Source organism: Canis lupus, chromosome 21 (assembly GCF_048164855.1).
Source record: "Canis lupus baileyi chromosome 21, mCanLup2.hap1, whole genome shotgun sequence".
NCBI lineage: Eukaryota > Metazoa > Chordata > Mammalia > Carnivora > Canidae > Canis > Canis lupus.
This window is the reverse complement of record NC_132858.1, coordinates 9,556,841-9,578,077: the sequence shown is the minus strand read 5'-3', so window position 1 is coordinate 9,578,077 and position 21,237 is coordinate 9,556,841. Positions and strand designations below refer to the sequence as shown.

The window sequence follows — 21,237 nt, the reverse complement described above, 5'->3', positions numbered from 1 at the left end:
CTAGCCCCAGGCTGTCTCCACTCGCTCATTCCAAAATGAGCAGGTGTCTGCCGTGACAACAGCTTCTCCTAGGACAGGCTTGTGTTCACAGCTAGTGTCGATATTGTTCAAGGAAACCTCTCGGTCAGATCCGTGTTTCATTTAATTTCTGTCTCCATTCTAAGTGGATTCACTTCCAAAAGTCCATTTTCCCCATATGTACATGTTTTCACAGATCCTGCCAAATGGCAGCTGTGCCTGGGCCCGTGAAGGCGGCCCTGCCGGGGCCCTGTGCCCCCTGTACCCGTGAAAGCAGCCCCATACACCCGTGACCGTGAGTCCAGGACTGTGAGCGGGCCCCTGGAGCCCATGACCGTGACTGTGAATGTGGCCCTGTACACCCTGCGCCCACACCCGCACCTTCCCCAAGCAGACATGCAGTCCTGGCTTTTATCTCCATTCATCTGATGGATGAGAAATGCCATGCTGGAGTTCTGATATACACTTATTATAAATGAGGGCTTTATCTCTTCAAATAATTAAGAGCATTTCTTCTGTGTTCCATCTTCCTAAATTCTCCTCTTTTTGAGCCCCCACCCCCCTTTTATTGATTGATAGGAAGTCAGCATGTGTCAAAAATATCTTAGCCCAGCTTTTCATTTGTCTTTTAGCTTCTATATTTTTCTGCTGGTGGGAATTTTAAATTTTGACGTGAATTTTGGCAGTGTTTTGTGACTTAGGGTCCTTTGTATACCTGAAAACACTTCTTTCTTCTGAGCTTGTTCTAATGGACTCTCCCGTGTTTTCTTCTGCCATTCTTTCACCTTTTTACATGGACATAGTGTTTCATTGGGATTTGGTGTAAGAAATCATTAAATGCAGTGTATTTTCCGGGCGTCTAACTAGTTGTCCCAACGCGAGCTGTTTGAGCGCATCACCTCCTCGCTGCTGACTTCACTGCTCCCTTGATCGTGTTTCAAACTCCCCTGTCATCTGTGTCCGAGTGTAGACGGGCTTCTGGACGACCAGCGGGCCAGGGACAGGCCAGGCTGGGTGCTCTGACTTGGGAACTTTATGATGTGCTTATCAGTATGGCAGGGCCTCCGTATCCCTATTACTGGAAGGCCAACGGGGGAAACTGCATTTCCCACGGCGCAGCCGACCAGAGAATCCAGGGCGTGGATCAAAACGCTCTTCAGATGTAGACACAGGATTAGCTCTGGAGCTGATCGGGAAGCTGAGTGTCTGGGGCCGAGGCCTTGCCTCGGCAGCTTGGAATGTTAGGAAGCAGGAGTGTTTGCTTCTTTCAGGCTTGCTCACATGGTAGAGTCCAGCTGCAGAGGGGATGCAGGTCTGACCCAGGGGCCGCTTCCCACCCATGTGTGATCCTGTGTGCTTCAGGGCATCGTAGGAAACGTGAGTTCAGCAACTCAGCAGAGAATAAGAGTTTAGAATAGTCCTAGTTCAAGGAGAAAGCTGCAGTAAGGATCTGTACGATCCAGCCAGCCCCACCCTCGGTCACCACAAGACCCCGACCCCATCAAGCCTGCTAGCTCAGGTGCTGGCACAAGCAGTGCAGGTCAGCACAGCTCCACGGCACAGCCCAGACCATCTGCTTGTCCAGGCTCCCTGGACCACTGCAGCCTTTCTAGCCTGTCCTTATGAAACCAGCCCAGAGGAATGCTGCCCCCAGTCCCCTGCCCCCCTGCTTGGAGTCCTCCTTTACGGACTTGGGAACAAAAACTTGTGGCTAAGGGCAAAGCTGCAGCAACAGCCCGCATTCAAACCCTGACTGTGCCACCCCCTACCTGCTGGACCTTGGGGGAGCTATGTGGCCGGAGTCTCAGTCTCCCCCCTCTGTAAAATGGAGATGACAAGAAAGCATGCCTTACAGAGGGCTGCTGGGAGGATTGCAGGGACCCCTGCATGGAGTGCAGAGACGGGTGCTAAAGCGCAGGAAGGCTACGGGGTGCCCAAGCAGGTGTGCATCTTTTACCACATTTACTATGCTGGCTGCCTGACGAGGCCACAGGGGAGGGAGTCTGAGTGAAGAGGGTCAGCTTCAGAAAGAAATGCAGTGTGTGCTCCTGAGACTATTTAGGATGCCGGGCAGTCTTTAAAATCCAGCCTTTCTGGAGCTCGAGAGAGCCAGGCTGCCACCAAAGAGCTCCAGATGATGCCTCTTCAGAACTTTACAGACCTTGGAATCAGCTTGTCTGATTAAAAGAAAAAAAAATGTGTGTGACCCTCTCATGTGTGTGACCCTCTACATTCTCTTGGTATTTTCTATGGAAGCTGCGATCAATTTAGATTAACTTAGAATTATCTTTTTTTTTTTTTACGAAAATGGCCTTTCTAGGCACAAATAGGAGAGGTTTATCTATGTTCAAAGAGCTATAAAGTCCCTCAATATTTTTCAGCCCTCTGTGTGGATTTTGTACATTTTAAAATTCATTATTGGGTATTTTTAGGACTGTTGATTTTTTAGTATGAGGATCATGATTCTTTTAATTAAACTTTTTATTTTGAGATAATTGCAGATTCATATGCAGTTGTAAGAAATAATTGATTCCATGTGTCCTTTACCACTTTCCCCCCACGGTGACATCTTGCAAACTGTAGGCTAAGATCACCGGCAGGATACAGACACTGCTCCAGTGGCACTCCTGTCATCCGCAGGGTCCCTCGTGTCACCCCTCAGAGCCATACGCGCTCCCTCCCACCAGCCGTGTCCTCAGCCTCGGCAGCCACCCATCTGTTGTGCATTTTTTGAAGCCTGTCCTGCTGAGCATGCTCTGTATGTGGGACAGCACACTAGGGGACCTTCTGAAGTCGACTCGTGCTCAACCCACCTCCCTGGAGACCCATCCAGGCTGCCGGGCCTCCACTGGCGTTCTCAGCACGACCCTCCCTGCTCCGGCTTGGATTTTTCAAAGCCAATGGACCCAAGTTACTAATATTTTCTGTAGGGTTATTGCCTTATCATAGATGAGATAGGTGTGTGTTCCTGTATCGTGTCAGCCTTGCCAGATGCGGACGTCAGTGGCATTTGGGCTCCGTTAAAGAGGCTCTGGAGGATTTCATCAAGAATGTGATTATTTTAAACTATATGCTCAAAACAAAACAAAAGTTCCTGTGAAAAAGTATTTTTTTGGTTTTGCTTTTCCTTTTTTTTAGCCATTTCATTGAGGTATGATTGGCATACCAAGTCTGTACAGAATGGACGTGTGCAGCATGATGAGTTTGGAGAGAAGTCACACACATGAGACCATCACTGTGATCTCAGCCACAAACTGTCCCTTAGCTCCCAGAGCTCCCTCTTACCCTATTGCTGGTGGTCTTATTATTATTATTATTATTATTATTTTATTTTTATTATTATTATTATTATTATTATTATTATTATTATTATTATTGAAGGGTTCTTCATGCCAAACCTGCCCTCCCAGCAGCCTGTGAAAGACACCATGCAGTGTGGTTGACTGCAGCTCTGGTCCGGCCCCACTTGCCCCACGGGACTGACCCTCTGCGCTGGGGGGCTGACCCCAACCCCGCCCACCACCACCCTCCGCCTCCAGCAGTCAGGGCTTTAGACCCCTCATGTAACTGGCATCGTGCACTGTGTGTCCTCCTGCGTCTGGATTATTTCAACATCCTCCACATTCACCCATGTTGTCACAAATGGCAGGATTTCCTTCTTGTGAGAAAATTCTTGGACAACAGTTCTATTTCTGAATGCTAGCAGCACACAGAAAGAAAGTCCTTTTATACCGTTGACGTTTGATGAAGAGTGGGATGGAAGGAAGCAAGTGAGCTCCCTGTGGGACAGAAGCAGGGGTTCAGGGAGCCGTGAGGACAGGCCGGGCTGTGGGGCATTCCTTGAATGCTCCCCCTATGGAGGGTCAGTACCCCCAGGGCTACCCAGCTCCGTCTCTCTCCCCCCAACTATGTGACCCCTCACTGTCCTGAAGCCCCCTGATCACCCCCCATGGATAGGATGGTTCTAGGAGCTGGGATGACTGCAAAGAACAGGGATCCTCATGAAAGCTCTAGGAGCAGGGTTGGGACTCGCTGACCTCCTTGGCCTCAGGCTCCCTTGGTGGAAGATGGAGGCCCCACCTGGTCTGGGCTGGACCCACCCCTTAAGCCTGGAAAGAACTTGCCTTTCATGTTTCTGGAGGTTTCTAACTGTCCCCGCTCCCCTGCCCCCCCCCCCCCCCACCACCACACACACGCATTTGGCTAAGAAGGACAAGGGGCAGTTCCAGGCTGGAACTCTGGTTGCCCCCCAGGGCTGGCACATGCAGGCTCCAGGCTCTCAGAACTGATATAGAGGATTTGGGGTGGCCCTCTGTGGGCAGGTGGAGGAAAGGTGCCCTCTGGCCCGGGGTCTGGGGGTGTGCAGGGGGTGTGTGTGAGCACCCCAGGCCCTGTGCGGTCCCCGAGGACCAGCAGGAGTTAGACGGGTGCAGCCCTGGCTCTCTCAGGGCCTGCTCTGCACTTCTTGGGCATACAGATGTTCCAGAGGAGGCCCAGCGGCGCCGTCTGGGCAGAGGGAAAACTCACCAGCCCCGCACACGCTCTGAGCTAAAGAATAATCTTCAAAGAATAAGAGCACTGTACTTCCTCTCCGCCAGGCGCTGTGCTAAGCGCTTTATAAACATGATTTCACTAATCTGCGCATCAGGGCAGCTTTTGACGTAAGAATATTATCACTCTTGTTTTATATATGATCAACCTGAGGCTTGAAAGGTTAAGTCTAGGGCCGAGGGTCACCAAGTTCAGAGCGACCTTGAGTGGTACATCTAATGAAGTCGTCGTGGCTCCTCCAATATTCTCTTGGTATCATTATACACCTAGGCTCTTCCCCGACCATCTCCCCTCCCAGGCCCTGTGGGCCTTAGCTGGAACGTCCCCACCTCAGACTGGGCTGCTGAGAATCCTGCCCCCCCCCACCATTCTTAATGGATAACTGCGTGTTTATTTGTGCTCAAGGGTTTACTGGCTGTCTCCGGCAAGTGCGGGGGGCCGGTGAAGGCAGAAGCAGGCCTTTGGGCTCAGTGCTGTTATCTTCAGGGCTTAATCCATGTGGAGCCCATCACGGCCTCTCTGTGAATGTTTGATGAAGAAATAGGTGAATGAATAAACGAGGGGGATTTGTGCCCAGGCCAGCCACGGGGCAGGACCCGGGCTGTGGCCCCTCATCCCGCCAGGGCCTGCTAGAGCCTACATAGCCTGCGGTGGGTCCAGAGCAGCCATAAGGCCTCCCCACTCTTTCTGGAGCTCCTCCGCCCTGGCTCTCCCTGCAGGGCTCACATTCCACAGGCCATGGCAGTTGGGAATCCAGAGTCGACCCACGGTGTTTGATCACAAAGGATCCCTCCCCTTGACCCACTCCCTTCTGCTGCCATTTCTAGAAACGCAGGGAAACCAGATGCATGAACTACAACGACCCTCCAGGGGTCTCGTATGTAGAGGCTTTTCCGGGTGTATACAGAGGCCTGGGGGATGGCTGAGGTGCCTGGACAGGCGGTGGCGGCACCTGGGGAGGTGCTCAGAGGCGACGCACCCGGAAGCCAGGAGTCTCCCTGCCACCAGGCTGTGCTCAGAGGCTTTCCATGCGTGGCCACCCAGCTCTGTCCTCCCGGGGAGGAAGTCTGCCCCCACCTCTCCATGGCAGGGCCTCCTCCCATTAGCCTGAGAACCAGGGGCCTTGAGATCCTGCCGTTCCCAGGATAATTCTCAGCAGCTCAGGAGGTGTGGGGACAAGCCCCTGGCGGGTGTGGGACCGGCACCTGATCACAGGCCCCTGCCAAGGGTGCGGGCATGGTGGGTGAGGGCCCAGGCCTGCGGGAGGCATCTTAGTTTGCAAGGTGAGCCATGTGGGGAGGCCCGCTTTTCTGTGCCAGGCGCTAGGCCCCTCTGCAAAGGCTGGTCCTGGGGCTCTGGTGGGTCGAAAAGAAGTAGGAATTGCATTATGATTCCATCAAAGATGGTTTTCCTATTAAAACAGGACTCGTTAAAACATAGGGCTTAGTTCTGAATAAACATTTCGAGCTGCTGAGGAGAAGCAGAGATTTATAACCCAGAGCAAGAATTAAAGAAATAAAAGCCCCTGAATTCTGACCGAGACGGTGAACATCGCGCCGAAACACCACTCCATCCTCCACCTGGGCGGCCCAGGTGGCTCCCGCTCGGCGCACCGGCTTTGTGGCGTCCTCGCCCTGGCCCCACGCTCGCTGCCGCCCGTCTCTTCCCAATCATAAACACAAAAGATGGCCAAAGGTACGCTCTCGGCGGCGTTTCTCCTAGTCAGACAAAACCCGACGACGCTCTTTTGTTTCTTTCCACTTAGAAGCATTTCCCTGGCAACCCTGTCTCTCCTTAGTCAACACCAGCTAACTCCATCCGTCCCCTTTATCAAGACATTGTTTAGAGCAAAGAACTCATTAACTGGTCCGGCAACTTGGGAAGTCTTTCAGAGCGGCTCTCAAGAGGGCCTTTCCCCTGAGAATGGGGCAGGCCGCCGCAGAGGAAGAGCGGTGCCCGCAGGGGCCCGGCCGCCTCTGCCGGGGGACAGGCAGCTGTCACTGACCAGGTGGGCCCGCCGCCCTCTCCGAGGACGGAGTAACGGAACAAAGGGGAGCAGGCGTGGCTGTGGCAGCCTGCCCTACTTCTGTCCCCGTGGCCTCCCCGGCGAGGTGGCCCAGCGGGGACACAAGGGGCCCCGGGGCCTGCTGCCCAAACCCCACGCGGGCTCCAGGGGGCCGCGTGGGCTCGGTCCTCGCCAACTACTTGGCTCCCCACAGAACACACTCCTGTGGTGAACAGAGTTCCAGAACTTTCTAGCTGACCTCCCGTCTCTTCCTCGTCTTCCACTGTCAGGTGTCAGAAGAGCAATAGGTCTGCTTTCCTGGGGTCCCTGAAGTGACCCCCCGGCAGGGAGGCAGGTCCCTTGTCTGTGGCACCAAAGCCGAGGCTGAGCTTTCCCAGGTGAACAAGAGGCTGGGAGCTGGCGGCGAGGGGCCTGGAAGAGCCCCTCGGAGAGGCGCGTTCTCTTGAAGGGCTACGGGAAGGGCCTGCTCGGGTCACTGGTGGGTGGGGCTGAGGTCTCCCTACCAAGGGAGCCCCTGGCCAGTCTCGGCCAGAGAGCTCCCCAAGACACAGATCAGGGTTTTACAAAGATTTTCTATCAGAGTAGATTGTGTTCCTGACCCACACAGGACATAGGAGTCTCAGAGGCCCCTTGTGGGCCTGGGGTCTGTGGAGGCAGGCCCCCACCTCAGGCTCACTCATCGGTCCGCCCAGAAGGCCCACGCAACGCAGTGCATCCCGGGAGCACACCGGGCGGGTTCCTAGGCAACCTCCTGGCTGAGCAGGGGCGCGGCCACCACCTGGGCTCAGGGAGGCCACGTGCTGTCTGTGGACGAGCCCACCCATTCCTGAGTACTAGCAGCAAGGCCTGCATACCCCGGACCTCGGTCCACTCCCAGGAGAGTCGGGGCGGGGGGGCTCCCTCTAGCCCCCCTTGGGCTCCTGGTAGCCCGGGAGATGGCAGAGCAGAGAAGGGTGCCAGGCCAGCCCTCCAGCAGGTCTGAGTCGATGGCAAAGTGTGGGCCTTCACCCCGTCTCAACCCCTCGCTTCTGGGTTTTCATGCTTTCCTGAGAACACAGCTGTGCCCGCCCATCCTGTGTCCCTCCATCCCCCACTGGCTCCAGCCTGGCTATGTGACCCTCAGGCTCTGTGATGCACAGAACACACGTCCCCACCCCCGTAATGCTGCTGGCCTGGGAGGCCGGACCCCTGACCAGGAGACCCAGATCCCAATGCCCAGAGCCTCTGCCTGCCAAGTTTCTGTGATTGTTTTGAAACAATTCCCACCAACAGACACCCCTGCCCGCCCCCAGGGTAGCCTCATACGCAGCCCTGGGCAGCCCGTTCCTGTGAAGACAGCTGCTGTAACCAGATCGGGAGCCTTGCTGCCAGCACTTCCCACATGAGCGTGTCTGCTCGTAGGCTGAGCTCCGGACTCAGAGCCAGGCTGCTGGACTGAACGTGGGTCCCCACCTGGATGGCAGACCTGTATCTGAGGAGGGATGTCACAGTTAGCCCTGGTTTCAGCCCAGGACCAGCAGCGTGCACCTATAAAACCGCGCGCCCCCACATAACAGCCAAAGGGACTCAGGTGCACTTCCCTCTGGCCTGCTGACCCTGGGGTATATCTACCCGGTGGCAGACCTAGAGGGCCAACCCAGATCTAGGAGAGCCTTTGTGACGCCTGGATCACTCCCTCGTGACCAGCTACAGCTCCCAGGGGCAGGAGCAAGAGCTCAGGATGAAGACCTGGCAGTCTCAACTCCAGGCAGAGAGGGACCCCAGGGAGTGACACAGGCATCCTAAAGAGAGCGTACGAAGTAGGCACGAGGCCACAAAGCCCCCTGGAACCATCGGACACTGGCCTTGCCCACCTTGTGCAGGGTCTGTGGGCATGCTGGGGTCCCAGACTGATGGCCGTGGGATGAGGGCTGGGACAGACTGGCCTCTGCGGGAGGTTCTTCTAAGTGCACACCACCCATGGCCGTGTCCCTCTCCATGTGGAGGCTGTGGCAGCGTACTCAGGAGGGTCCATCCTGGGAACCTAGGACTTGGGGCTATTCATACATGGGCTGCTCAGTGGCCCTGGCACCCCTGACCTGTATTGGGGGTGTGGCTGCTGGGAGAGGGGCCCTCTGCGAAATCCGTAACTTGTGTCCCCAGCCAGGTCCCAGAGCCCAGGCTGGTGGTCGGATGCACCTGAACCAGCAGCCGTCAAGGCTTGGGGATAGTGAGAACTGGGGTCTTCCAGCATCCCTGGACCCCTGCCCCCCTCAGGCTCCTGTCCCAACCCTGGTTCCCGAGGAGCCTCAAAGGCCAGAGTCGGGGTGTCCTGCGGAAATCCTGATGGGGTGGAAAATCCCCAGCAGTTGGGCCAGGGGCTGAGCTGTGACACTGTGCTTCTCCCGCCTGCTGGGGTCAGCCAGCCCCGAGCTTCCTGCTTCCCTTTGATGTCTCCCATGTAAGGGAGGGGTCAGCACCCCTCTGGGCGCGGGCACACTTGCTAGCTCGCTCGACTGCAACGAGGAGTCTGTGCTTTGGGGCCTGGGTATGCTGGGGTCAGGCAGGGGACCCAGTGGGGCCCAGAGGGAGGGAGGGTGGAAAAACCCAGCCTTAGCAGAGAGCTCCAGAGGGAGAGGGAGGGTCTGCCTTGGAGCACGGGGCATGCTCACTTCAGCAGGGCCCTCCCGCCTGAGCCTGGGCCATAGATCAGGGAGCTTCTGTCTAGGTGGGGAACAGAGGCCCTGGGAGAGTCCACCCTGTCATGTGTAGGGACTCCTGGGGGCCCAGGAGGCAGAGTGTTCTGGCCCCCACCTGCCCGTACACGTAGGCCTTCAAGACCCTGAGAAGGGCAAGCCGAGAGAGGCAGGTGACCGCGAAGGTCCAAGACCCTCCTCTTTTAATGTTCAAACCGCTGAGCCTGCTGCCTTTGATGCAGGGGGTGAAGGAGCAGCTTTGAAGTCAGCCCTGGGGGGATGTTCCTATCAGCCCCTGCATAGATAATCTCCCACCAACCCTGGGACTCAATGCTACTCTTTGGGATGTACCCCCCACCAGCCTGAGGTCTTTTTAGTGGCCTTGGGGAGAGGAGCCTGAGGGGGGTATAAGCCCCAGTTGGGGAAATGGGGCATGGGGAGGAGGGGCGCCCTGCCTGCCAGCCCACAGAGACCCCTGCCCTCTCCTCCACCTCCCTTGGCACGGGCTCCACCCTACTAGAGGTGCGAGGTGTCTGGAGAACCAAGCGCTCTCCTTAGCCCCAGAGCCTCGTGCCCCCACCCACCACCACCCAGGTTCCACCTCAGTCCCCGATTGGCTCCCCCACCCCAATTGGCTCTGCCAGCCCAGGAGCTCACAGAGGGGCCCATCTGACAGCCCCCGTGTCCCAGCACCAGGCCTGCACAGTAGGGCCAGAACGAACGATGGATCAGTGACTCAAGTGGAACTCTGTTGGTGGGGTATCTTCCGGAATCGCCAAAATCCAAACGTTTTAGGAGCAACACAAGCCAGCAAGTGGCTCACAGCCCTGGTGGCAAGAGTGGGAGGGGCAGCTGGGCAAGTGGCTGGCTGGGGAGGGCAGCGCCGGCTGAGTGGCTGCTAGGGACAGCTGCCCTCTGCACCTGGACCGGGCACAGTCCCACTTGTTTACGGGAAGCCGGGGGGGTGGGTGGCATTTGGCTCCCTAGCAGCCCATGCAGGAAGAGAAAGATGCCTTCCCAGGGTGGCACTTGGCCCTCCCAGGTGTCCAGCAATGGCCTTCGGCATCCCTCTTGGCATCCAGCCCTACATGTGCGGGGCAGGCCTCTTGGACTCCCAGGCTGCCTTCCTCCACGACAACAACAGTGATAGGCCACAGTGGTACCTGGGGACAGGCTGCTCGGGTCAGCCGTCCCCTCCCCTCCCTGGCCTGGTTCTGCTACAGAGCTGAAGGTTTGACAATATGTCTCTCTTCCGAGATTAGGATGGTCTGGGAACCAATAAAGGCCCCATAACCCACCTCTGGCATAAGAGGACTTGGTGGGCTGGTCTCCGCAGGGACCCAGCTAACTTCTGTGGTGTCAGGGCCCCATGGCCTCAGGTGAGGCACTATGCCACATCCAAGTGTGCAGGCCGCACCTCCCTCCCTGTGGGGCTGTTGCAAAGACATCCAGGAACTGAGGAGTGAAGGCACACTGTGGCTGCAGGGGTGACTGTTTGGCACATGGCATATGCCCCTACTACAAGGGCTGTCTCCCTCCCTTGAGGATGTCCCAGGGCCAGGAGTAGGACTGGTGTGAGAGTAGAGGCCAAGAGTCGGGGTGTCCGCAGGGCCCAATGGGATGGGATCTCCGCTTCCTTTGTTAAGAAGGTGCCAGGGGACTGGGGTTTGAGCAGAGACAAGAGGGGACAGGACCCCAGGCCCTGTGAGGGGATAGGACACAGGATGGGCGTGCGGGAGTCACAGGGGTGTGTGTGAGCAATGTTAGATTTCTAGGTGGCTGAAGATGTGGTGCGCACCCCAGAGCCCTGGGTCTGGGGGCGGTGGGAGGGCTCTAGCCCTGGCACCTGGCTGTCATCCTCCCACTGCCAGGAGTTGGTGTAGCCGCAGGAACTGAGCCATGCCCCCACCCCAGGGGTTCAGGTGGGTGGGAGTCCAGCTACTCTGAGCCGATCTTGAAGGTTCATCTAGAAGTCACGGCCTTGTGTTCAATTCCACAGGTGTGGACGGAGGGCTTCAGGGACAAGTCTCGTCTCAGGCGTCAGAATGAGCTGGCCAGCCAAGGAAGGGAATGGGGAGCCTTTGTTCTCAAGGCACAAGGATGACTGGCAACACCGGGGTGGGGCCTTTGCAGAGTCCCTCTCAGGGCCTTCTGGGAGGGGCGCTCTGAGCTCAGCTGTGTTTAAAAATTAGCAAGCAGGAGAGTTAGAGGTTCTGCACTGAACCCTTCTGAGCCTCTGAGGCCTGTTTGAACTGTTAATCAGGAAGGCTGAGCGGGAGGGCCACCGCCCCTATGAACACCCGTCCTGCTGCGTCTGTGGGTCTGGGTGCTGGGGCCGAGAAACTGCTGGAAAGTGCTGTCTGCGTGGGGTCCACAAAGTGCCCTGCCCCCGCCACAGCTCCGAAGTTGACAGCCTCTTTGTTTTCTCTTCTCGGTCCTATTCAAGGCCATTTTTCGGCTTTCCGTGAAGATTGGGGGGATTTTCCACCCCAGGGAGGCTCTGAGACGGCTGGGTGAGGGCGAGGCCTCCCTCCTGCCCACGGGGAGTGCCTCTGTGTAGTGAAACCACAGAGGGGGCAGCAGCCTCCATCCCAGGCTCCCCGGGGGGCCACGTGTGGGTCAGGGGCCCGGCCATGGCCCAACGTTAGAGAAGCAGGGGTGCCGGTCCCCAAGGCCATGACCCAGAGGCCAGTGACGGAGTCCCTCCTTCCAGAGCTTCATCCTCCATCTCCTTCTCAGGCCCTGAACCCTGAGCTCCTAGGACCCACCTGGGGCAGCTTTTCTCTCCCAAACTGGTCCCCCAGCTCCTGTAGCATCTCTCCAGCTTGGCCCCCCACACTCCATCATAGGCCCCACCGCTCCCTTCCACCACCAGGGTCCCTACTGCCGTGTGTGCTGGACCCCCACCCCTGGCACTGGGAGCCTCCCAGTTGCTGCCAGCCAACGTGTCCCCTCCTGGCTGCCCTCATCACCTTCTGGGCTGGTCCTGCCCCCTGGGCACTTCTCTAGGAGCAAACGTTGCTCTGTCACCTTCAGTCCCTTCTCCACTCAGTGGAGGGCAGATGCCTCCCCGAGTGGGACCTTTCAGTGGCTCCCCGAGATCTCAGAACAGGGTCAGATCCTGCAGGACACAGCCTTTCTGGTCTGGCCTCTGCCCCAGCTGAGCATCTCCTCCTCCTCTAGCTCACAGGCTTCCTCCACCAGAGGGCCCTTTGCCTTCAGCCGCTATCCTGTTGCCCCCCCCCTCCCCAGCTTCCCCAGGGGAGCTCCTAGGACCCTATTCAGGTGCTTCTGATCCCGGGGCCAGTGCTCCCACCCAGAGTGCTCCCCTCCAAATCAGGGTCTGCTGGGCCCTCTCAAATCCCTGCTGCCTGGGCCAGCGGCTAGTGCCCCATCTGTAAAATGGGGTGATGGTCATCACCCTGCCCCTCAGACACAACCCCTGCCTGGGAAAGCCTCGAAGTTAGCTGCGCCGTGGCCTGTGTCACTAGGAGGCGTGTGGCACCATGGCACGTGTGTGCTCAGTGATCAGTGTCGCGGGGTCTAGGGGGGCTCTGGAAGCATGCTGAATGAAAGAGCAGAACTCCCCTGTGAAGGAGGAGAGAAAGGACTGTCCTTGGCCACACCAGGAAAAGTCATACCCCCCTCCCATCTAGAAGCAGTTTCCTGCCACCATCAGGTGCTCCCCACTGCTGCCCTCCTGTATACACAGGCACACGTGGACTGGCTCTGGGAGGGCCACATGTCCCAGACCAGGGTCACCTGTCTGGCCACTGGCCTGAACCCTGCCAGGACTCCCCTGGGCACACAGGCGGCCCCGCCCTCTCCCACCCCACCCCCACCTTGAAGCCTAGCCAGGATGTTGGTGGGGGCCCAGTCTGCCGGGCAGGGGGGCAGCCCCAGGAGCTGGGGACAGCCCTGTGTGCCCTGCACCGGCCCCCCAGGGAGTCCCCATTCTGTGACACTAATTGCTACAATTAGCAGTAGAAAGGCCTATTAGATCAGTTTCTTCTCCTGGCTGAGGCCCGGCTGCCGGGGAGGGCGAGCCTGAGCCCAAGGCTTTTCGGAGGAGCAAGGACCCTTCCATAAATGAGGCCACATTTAAATTGCAAACAAGGGCCTCGCCCTGCCCCAGGAAAGGCTCCCAGAGAGAAAGGCTTTAGTCGGGGCGGACAGAACTGGCTGGGGAGTGGGTGCCTGCTCTGGCTTCTAGAGCTTTCCTGGCTGCCCCTGGGTCGACCAGGCTCCAGTCAGTGGCCTGTCAGCAAGGAGGAAGGCGGCAGAGGTCGAAGGGGGCACAGGGAAGGAAGGAGGGCAGTGGAGGCTACTCCCTGCCCTGCACTGGGCCTGTCCCGAGGCAGGAGGCGGCCTCCTCCTCCAGCACATTGCAAACCCTCCAGACCTGCTGTCCACAGAGAGCCATTCACTCCTCCATCTGCACTAACTGGAGGTGAGAGGGACCTTCTGACCTCCATCCAGGCCAGCTCTGATTCCAACCAGCCACACAGGCCCAGGCCGGAAGTGGCTTAGGGTCTGCCACTAAAGATGCTAAAGCCCCAGGTGGCAGCCGAGGGGCCGCGGGACGTGAGGCCCCCACCCACCTTGGCTAGGGAAGGGGGTGCTCCAGCTGGCTGGGCTGGAGTAAGGGTCTCTCCCTCGCAGGGAGGGAGGCAGGCTGTGGGTACTGGCTACAGTAGGATACAGGCCAGGTTAGCTGCATGTAAAGGGCCATCCCAGTCCCCCGAGCTGGCCTCAGGCAGGGGCCCTCATTGGGGTAGCCCCAAAGGGACCTGCGGCAACATCCGCAGACAGCTCCGCATATCACAACTGAGGGGGAGCCACCAGTATCTACTGGCTCGAGGCTGGCCAGGCTGCTACACATCCTACAAGGGTAAAGACAGGCCCCCTAACAAAGAATGGTCCAGCCCCAAATGTCACCAGTGCAACAGTTGGGAACTCTTGGTCTGAGGCGCGAGGATCCCGATGTGTTGCTTAATTTCTGTGCTCTGAAAATGGACGCATTTTCTTGGCCTGGCCTCTTCCCTCATTCAACAAATCAATGAAGCCATTCAGCAGAAATGCATGACGCAGCCGGTGCGCAGACCCCGTAGAGGAGACAACGCGCCCTCGGGAGGCCTCCCTTCTGGTGGAGGAGCGGGATGGGCAGCAAGCACTGAGCTGACCCAGAGCTAGAAAGCTCTATGGTGCAGCCTGCGCTTGTGGGGGCCTGACACCTAGAGCTGACCTCGCCAGGGGAAGCTCACAGAAAGGTTCCCCAACAAGCAAAGGGGAGAAGGAATGGTTACAGGAAGCCCACAGGCCAGGCTGGCTAAGCAGAGGGGGCTGGTGAACCGGCCCTGAGGCACTTGGCCAGTTTGAGAAAGAGGCAGGAGGCTGGCGTGACAGGAACTCAGGAGGACAGCGGGCAGGGCAGATCTTGTAAAACCTGATGGAATTTGAATATTATTTCCTAGAAATAGAAACCACTAGAGGGTACCTGGCAGGAGAGTGATGGGACGGGCATTCATTCCTTCCTTCTTGGCTCTGGGGACTTGACTACCTAGGCCTTGGGGGAACTCACAGCTGCGAGTCCGTGAAACTGGGTCCCCCCTGTAAGGGTCCGTGGGAGGGAGGCATCGCTCTGTTCCTTTCCATGCTTTTCCATCTGATCTCCGTTCTGCACTCCCCCCCCCCCAGCTCCCCTCCCACCCTAGACAGCTGCTCCAGTGTAATTTATTTATATCGTTGTGTGCATGTGCCCTGGTAACGCATGGAATATCTGCTAGCATGTCTGGGTGGTGTGTCATTTTAATTTAAGTACAGAGCCGCGTACTGAGGCCCTCGTTCTGTTTGGCGTCGGTGCCACTCAGCGCCGTGTTTGCGCATGTCTCCAGTTTGTGAAGTGTACATCTAGTCCTTACTCCTAACCACAGTGCCGGGTTCCAACTCCCCACCCCCACGGGCAGGGCTGCACTGAGCTTGCACACACACAGCCCCTCGTTGTTCTGCTGAGGGCTGCTCTAGCTGTTTACCCAGGAGGGAAACTGCTGGGCTGCAGGTATTAAATATTTTATTTGAGGAAGAAGTGCTGGAAGGCTCTCCAGAATGTCTGTGCCTGTCTAACATGCCCACCTGCAGCACACAGGGAGGCTTGTTTCCTGCATTTCTGCCAACACTTGGCATGATCCTACTTTCTAATTCTTCTCTGATGAAGAATGCCCCTTGCTTTCATCTGCATTTTTTATTCCTAGGGAGCCTGAGTATCTTTCTATAGGGTTGTTATCCACAGTCCCCCGGCCCCACCCTGCAAACTGCCACTTCCTATCACTGGCCCACTGTTCTTTTGGGCTTCCTATCTTCTTCTCATTGGTTTGCAGAGTGTTCTAGTGTATTTTGGCTATTGTTCTCAGCTTTGTTTCAAATATTGTGTCATTTGTCATCTGTAACCTGGGCAAAGCCACACGAGCAAGAGTGAAAACAGCAAGTCACGTCTCAGAGGCGTGACAAAAATAGTTTTGACGTTCACCACAATGGAGTGATTTAACAGAAATACTTTATTTGCACGTATTCAAGTCCATAACTTCAGGTCCCGAGGTCTGTGCTTTCCGGATCCGCGTGTGAGGCCGATGCCCCCCGCCCCCCAGGGCCATGAGGTTATTCTCTCCGGCACGCTCCTAGTTCCTAGTAAACAGGCATCAGCTCTTTCTAGGGGGTCAGGTAGGAGTCCACATTCCGAGTTCTCCGCTCAGGGCGAACTTCCCCCCGATCGTCCTCTGCGTGGTCCCCACAGACATGCGGCGCCACCTCCGTCTGGGGCCACCTTCCTCCAGGAGCGAGCCTGCCTCTCGAGTCTGTCCTGGGCCAGCGCCCCCCGCCGCTCCTGTTACTGAGGCTTGGAGTGGGCCCCGGGATCTGCTGGTACAAGGCCGCCTCTGTTCTCCCTTTTCAAAGTGTACTTGGTGTTTGCAGATCTTTTCCTTTCACATACATTTTAGAATATGTTTGTCAAGTTCCTCAAAAACTCCCACTGGAAGTTTAAGCAGAGTTGTACTAAACTTACAGATTTGGACAAACCTGCCTGCTTTCTCATGCTAAGCTGCCGCATCCAAGAGAATGGAAGGTCTCTCCATATCAAAAGATCTTCCTTTAAGTCCTTCTGTAGAATTTTAAAATTTTCTCCGTAAAAGTCTTCTTTGTTCATTCCTAGACCTGAATGTTACTGTTACTACTTTAACTTCTGTCCTGCTGCTCACTCACTACTGGCCGAAGTGCTGGGGGGGGGGGGGGGCGCGGGGGGGCGGGACGCATCGATCTTCTATCCAAAACCTTTGCTCAAGTCTCTTTTCCATTCTGAAAGTTGACTCTGTTTTTCACGCAGCTCAGCAGTTTTCAGAGTGTGGTTTGAGGACCCCAGAGAGCCCCGGAGGCCCTTTCGCACAAGGTCAAAACCACTTTCATCGTAATACTCAGATATTATTTGCCTGTTCTGCTCTCACTCTCACAGAGTTAGAGTTTTCCAAAGGAAGCGTGACCCTGCTGGAATCTGTGCTGTACGGCCCTGGGTTTGGTTTTAAATGTTTCTCAGTTTTAACTTCCAAGAAGGTAACTGACTACCAACAGATCCAGCCCATGTTAACAAAAGTTCTCTGGGGACCTCTGTATTTTGTCTGAGAAGCCCAACACGGGCAATACTTCCCAGGACAGGCGTTCCCCCCTGCACCCCCACCCCCCACCCCCTCTCCTTCGGGTCTATCCCCTTTCCTTGTGTGAGGGGACGCCTGTGACCTGTGATGGGCCCCTATGCCTACTTCTTATCTGAAAGGATACACTCTGGGCTTCTCTATCGAGTTTGCTGAAGAGTCAAGTGTTGGTACAGAGCTTGTATCGCGTCCAGGCCGTACTCTTCTCGTCCTGGCTGGCTAACTGGTATCCCCCCACCCTAAAATCATGCATAGGCCTTAAACTATATCATAATTTTTCTGTCTCTATTGAGAAAACCATATGGTTTTTCTCCTCTGGACTCTTAATGTGGTGAATTACATGGATAGAGTTTCTGATATTGGATCATCTTTGCATTCCTACGAGAAATACCACTTGTTGAAGAGCTGTTTAATACACTGTTGGATTCGGTTAGCTAATGGTGTACATGGGACCTCAGCATTCATAAGGGAACTAGTTCATAATTTTCTTGTGCTCTCCTTATTTGAATTTGGACATGCTCTGATTCCCAATTTAAAAAGATCCCTCTAGCTGGAGCATAAATCCTGAAACAGGCCTACTTTTCTCTTTAGCATGTTTGGAAACACATTAAAATAGAATTGTAATCAAGCAACCCAATCCTTAAATTTTTCTCCCAGTGAGTATCTGGAAAACAGGTGCAGAGATGGATCATTTGAGACACCATAGAAATCTGGTTAATCCTGCCTGCCTGCGTTCCTTCAGCAAGTATTGCCCAGGCAAGGCTGTGTATCAGGCTCTCGGCTGGGTGTGGGGCAGGCAGCAGAGAACAGAACAGAGAAGTTCCCCCCTGGGAGCTCGAGGCCCAGCACGGGCCCCCGCAGCAAACAGAGGGACTGGCAAACGCACCTAAAATTCAGACATTACCGTTCTAGCAGCGTTTCCGTGTTCTGTGACTCTCGGGCTAGGACAGAGCTATTCCATGGGGACGAATTCATCCCTCTCATAACCAGAACCGTCCTGTGGGAAGAAGGCACTCATTCCCATTTTACAGAAAAGGCAATGTGATGTGCCCAAGGAACACATGATTTGGGGTGGGGGGAGCTGAACTTGCAGGCTGTCCCCTGCTCCTGTCCAGCCTGAGACCTGTGACTCCAATCCTCAATTCCAATCCCAGACATGACCAAGAATTCTATTCCCTACTCCCTCCCCTACCCAGACTCATGATTCCAAATCCCAACTCCCAGCGGACCTGTGACTCAGACGCCCCATCCCGACTAAAAACTTGGGCTTCAATTTTGGACTGTGACCTCCAACTCAGACCCCTAACCCCAACTCCAATCTCCAACTCAGAATCCCCAAAACCCCAAGTCAGATCCCCCACCCAGACCTGACTCAGAACCAGACACCTTCCACATGCGGTCTCTGATTCTGACTCAGAAGCACCACTCCAGCTCCAACCCCACCTAGGACCCCCTACTTCAAACTCCGATTCTAACTTGGGCTATCGATCCCCCACCTGCACCCCCAACCCTGGACTCAACCCCAACACAGACCTGGGATCCCGACTGATTCCGCCCCCAGTGGCCAACCCTGGAATGTGCCACGTAGGCAGGGAGGTAGACTTCACACGCAGACTCAGATCCCTGATTAGGACCCTGGACTCAAAATCCCAAACCCAGGATCTGACTCTGATCCCGCCCTCAGATGGCCAACCCTGGAATGTGCCACGCAGGCAGGGAGGTAGACTTCACACGCAGACTCAGATCCCTGATTGGGACCCTGGACTCAGAACCCGCACTGAGACCCAGGATCCCGACTCTGATTCCGCCCCCAGTGGCCAACCCTGGAATCTGCCACGTAGACGGGGAGATGGACTTCACATGCAACCTCAGATCCTTGACTGGGACCCTGGACTCAAAACCCCCACTGAGACCCAGAATCCCGACTCTGATCCCGCCCTCAGATGGCCAACCCTGGAATGTGCCACACAGACAGGGAGGTGGACTTCACATGCAGCCTCAGATCCCTGCTTAGGACCCTGGACTCAAAACTCCAACAGAGACCCAGGATCCCGACGCTGATTGCGCCCCCAGTGGCCAACCCTGGACTGTGCCACGTAGGCAGGGAGGTGGACTTCACACGCAGACTCAGATCCTTGACTGGGACCCTGGACTCAAAAATTCAACACAGACCCGGGATCCCGACTGATCCCGCCCCCAGTGGCCAACCCTGGAATGTGCCACGTAGACAGGGAGGTGGACTTCGCATGCAGACTCCAATCCCTGATTGGGACCCTGGACTCAAAACCCCAACACAGACCCGGGATCCTGACTCTGATTCTGCCCCCAGTGGTCAACCCTGGAATGTGCCACGTAGACAGGGAGGTGGACTTCGCATGCAGCCTCAGATCCCTGATTGGGACCCTGGACTCAAAACCCCAACACAGACCCGGGATCCCGACTGATCCCGCCCCCAGTGGCCAACCCTGGAATCTGCCACGTAGACAGGGAGGTGGACTTTACACGCAGACTCAGACCCCTGATGGGGACCCTGGACTCAGAACCCCTACTGAGACCCAGTATCCCGACTCTGATCCCGCACTCAGATGGCCAACCCTGGAATCCGCCGCCAACCCTGGAATGTGCCACGTAGGCAGGGAGGTGGACTTCCCATGCAGATTCAGACCCCTGATGGGGACCCTGGACTCAGAACCCGCACTGAGACCCGGGATCCTGATTCTGATCCCACCCCCACTGGCCAACCCTGGAGTCTGCCACGTAGACAGGGAGGTGGACTTTGCATGCAGCCTCAGATCCTTGTCTGGGACCCTGGACTCAACCCCAACACAGACCCGGGATCCCGACTGATCCCGCCCCCAGTGGCCAACCCTGGAATGTGCCACGTAGGCAGGGAGGTGGGCTTCACACGCAGACTCAGACCCTGATTGGGACCCTGGACTCAGAGCCCCCACCGAGACCCGGGATCCCGACTGATCCCGCCCCCAGTGGCCAACCCTGGAATGTGCCGCCAACCCTGGAATGTGCCACGTAGGCAGGGAGGCGGCCTTCACGCGCAGCCTCGGACCCGACTCGGACCCTGGACTCGGAGCCGCCACGTGGACTCTCCCCTCCAACTCAGGACTCCCGTCTTGGCTCCCACAGCCCGCCTTGACCCCACCGTGGAGCCCCGAGCGTCAGAACACGGGACCCAGGCTCGGATCCCAGGCGGACGCGGAACCCGACCCCCGGAGACATCCCCGGGGCGGCTCCGACCCCGGAATCGGGACCGCGGGGCTGGACCGCGGGGCTGGACCGCGGGGCGGGGGCGGGGGCGGGGGCGGACTCGGGCTCCGGCCCCGACCCCCAGCTCAGAACCGCGAGGCTGGACCGCGAGGCGGACTCCGGACCCCGGCTCCGATCCACGACTCGGATCCACGACGCTGGACCGCGAGGCGGACTCCGGATCCCGGCTCCGACCCCGACTGAGCCGCGGGCTGGACCGCGAGGCGGACTGCGGTGCGGACCCGGACCGGACCCGGACTTGGAACCACGATGCAGGCCCGCGGGGCGGACTCCAGGCACGGAATCCGACCCGGACTCAGAACCACGAGGCGGACTCCAGGCGCGGAACCCGACCCCCGGATTCGGATCCGCGGTGCAGGGCCGTGAGGCGGACTCCAGATGCGGAGCTGGACCCGGACGCGGGGCGCCGACGCGGGGCCGCCGGGCCGACTCCGGGCTCGGAGGACCCCGCCCGCACCCCCGCCCGCATCCCGCATCCCGCACCCCGCACCCCGCCCGCACCCCGCACCCCCGCCCGCCGGACGCGGAGCTCACCTCGGTGGCCGCAGCGCGGGGTCTCGGCGTCGGGCGGCCGGAGGACGGCGCGGCCGAGGAAGGGCGCAGGGTGCGGCCGTGGGGACAGCCCGCCGGCAGGTCCGCCTCGCCGAGAGCGCAGCGCCGACTGAGCCGCGGGGCGACGGTCTGCCGAAAGCCTTCGGCCGCGCCCGGACCCCGGCTGACGTGGCGGCCGCCCGGGCGCCGATTGGTCGGGCCCGCGGGGTGGGTTGCCGCGTGCCGCCGCGCGGATTGGCTGGGCCCGGAGAGCAGTGTACCGCGCTCTGCCATTGGCCAACAGGGGCCAGGCCCGATGCCACCGGGGCTGGGATTGGCGGGGCCCCTGGAATGCCACGTGCCGCACCCCACCCCGCCCTGGCTCGCGGCGCAGTGTCCACCCCCACCCCCACCGCCACCCCATCCGGTCACCTCCGCACGTCCACACCCGCCG

At 57.7% G+C, this 21,237-nt stretch overlaps 1 protein-coding gene and 1 long non-coding RNA gene across 4 annotated transcripts in view; one reads left to right on the top strand and one right to left on the bottom strand.

The window, feature by feature from the left end:
* The window catches only part of KCNQ1 (potassium voltage-gated channel subfamily Q member 1), a 323,097-nt gene that overhangs the window by 162,529 nt on the left and 139,331 nt on the right, over positions 1-21,237 (top strand). The gene's annotated exons all lie outside the window — the stretch shown is intronic.
* Positions 15,807-20,907, bottom strand: LOC140612615 (uncharacterized). Its single transcript, XR_012013762.1, has 2 exons — positions 20,787-20,907; positions 15,807-17,967 (listed from the first exon to the last, which is right to left on the bottom strand). It is a non-coding gene; the product is annotated as an uncharacterized lncRNA (long non-coding RNA).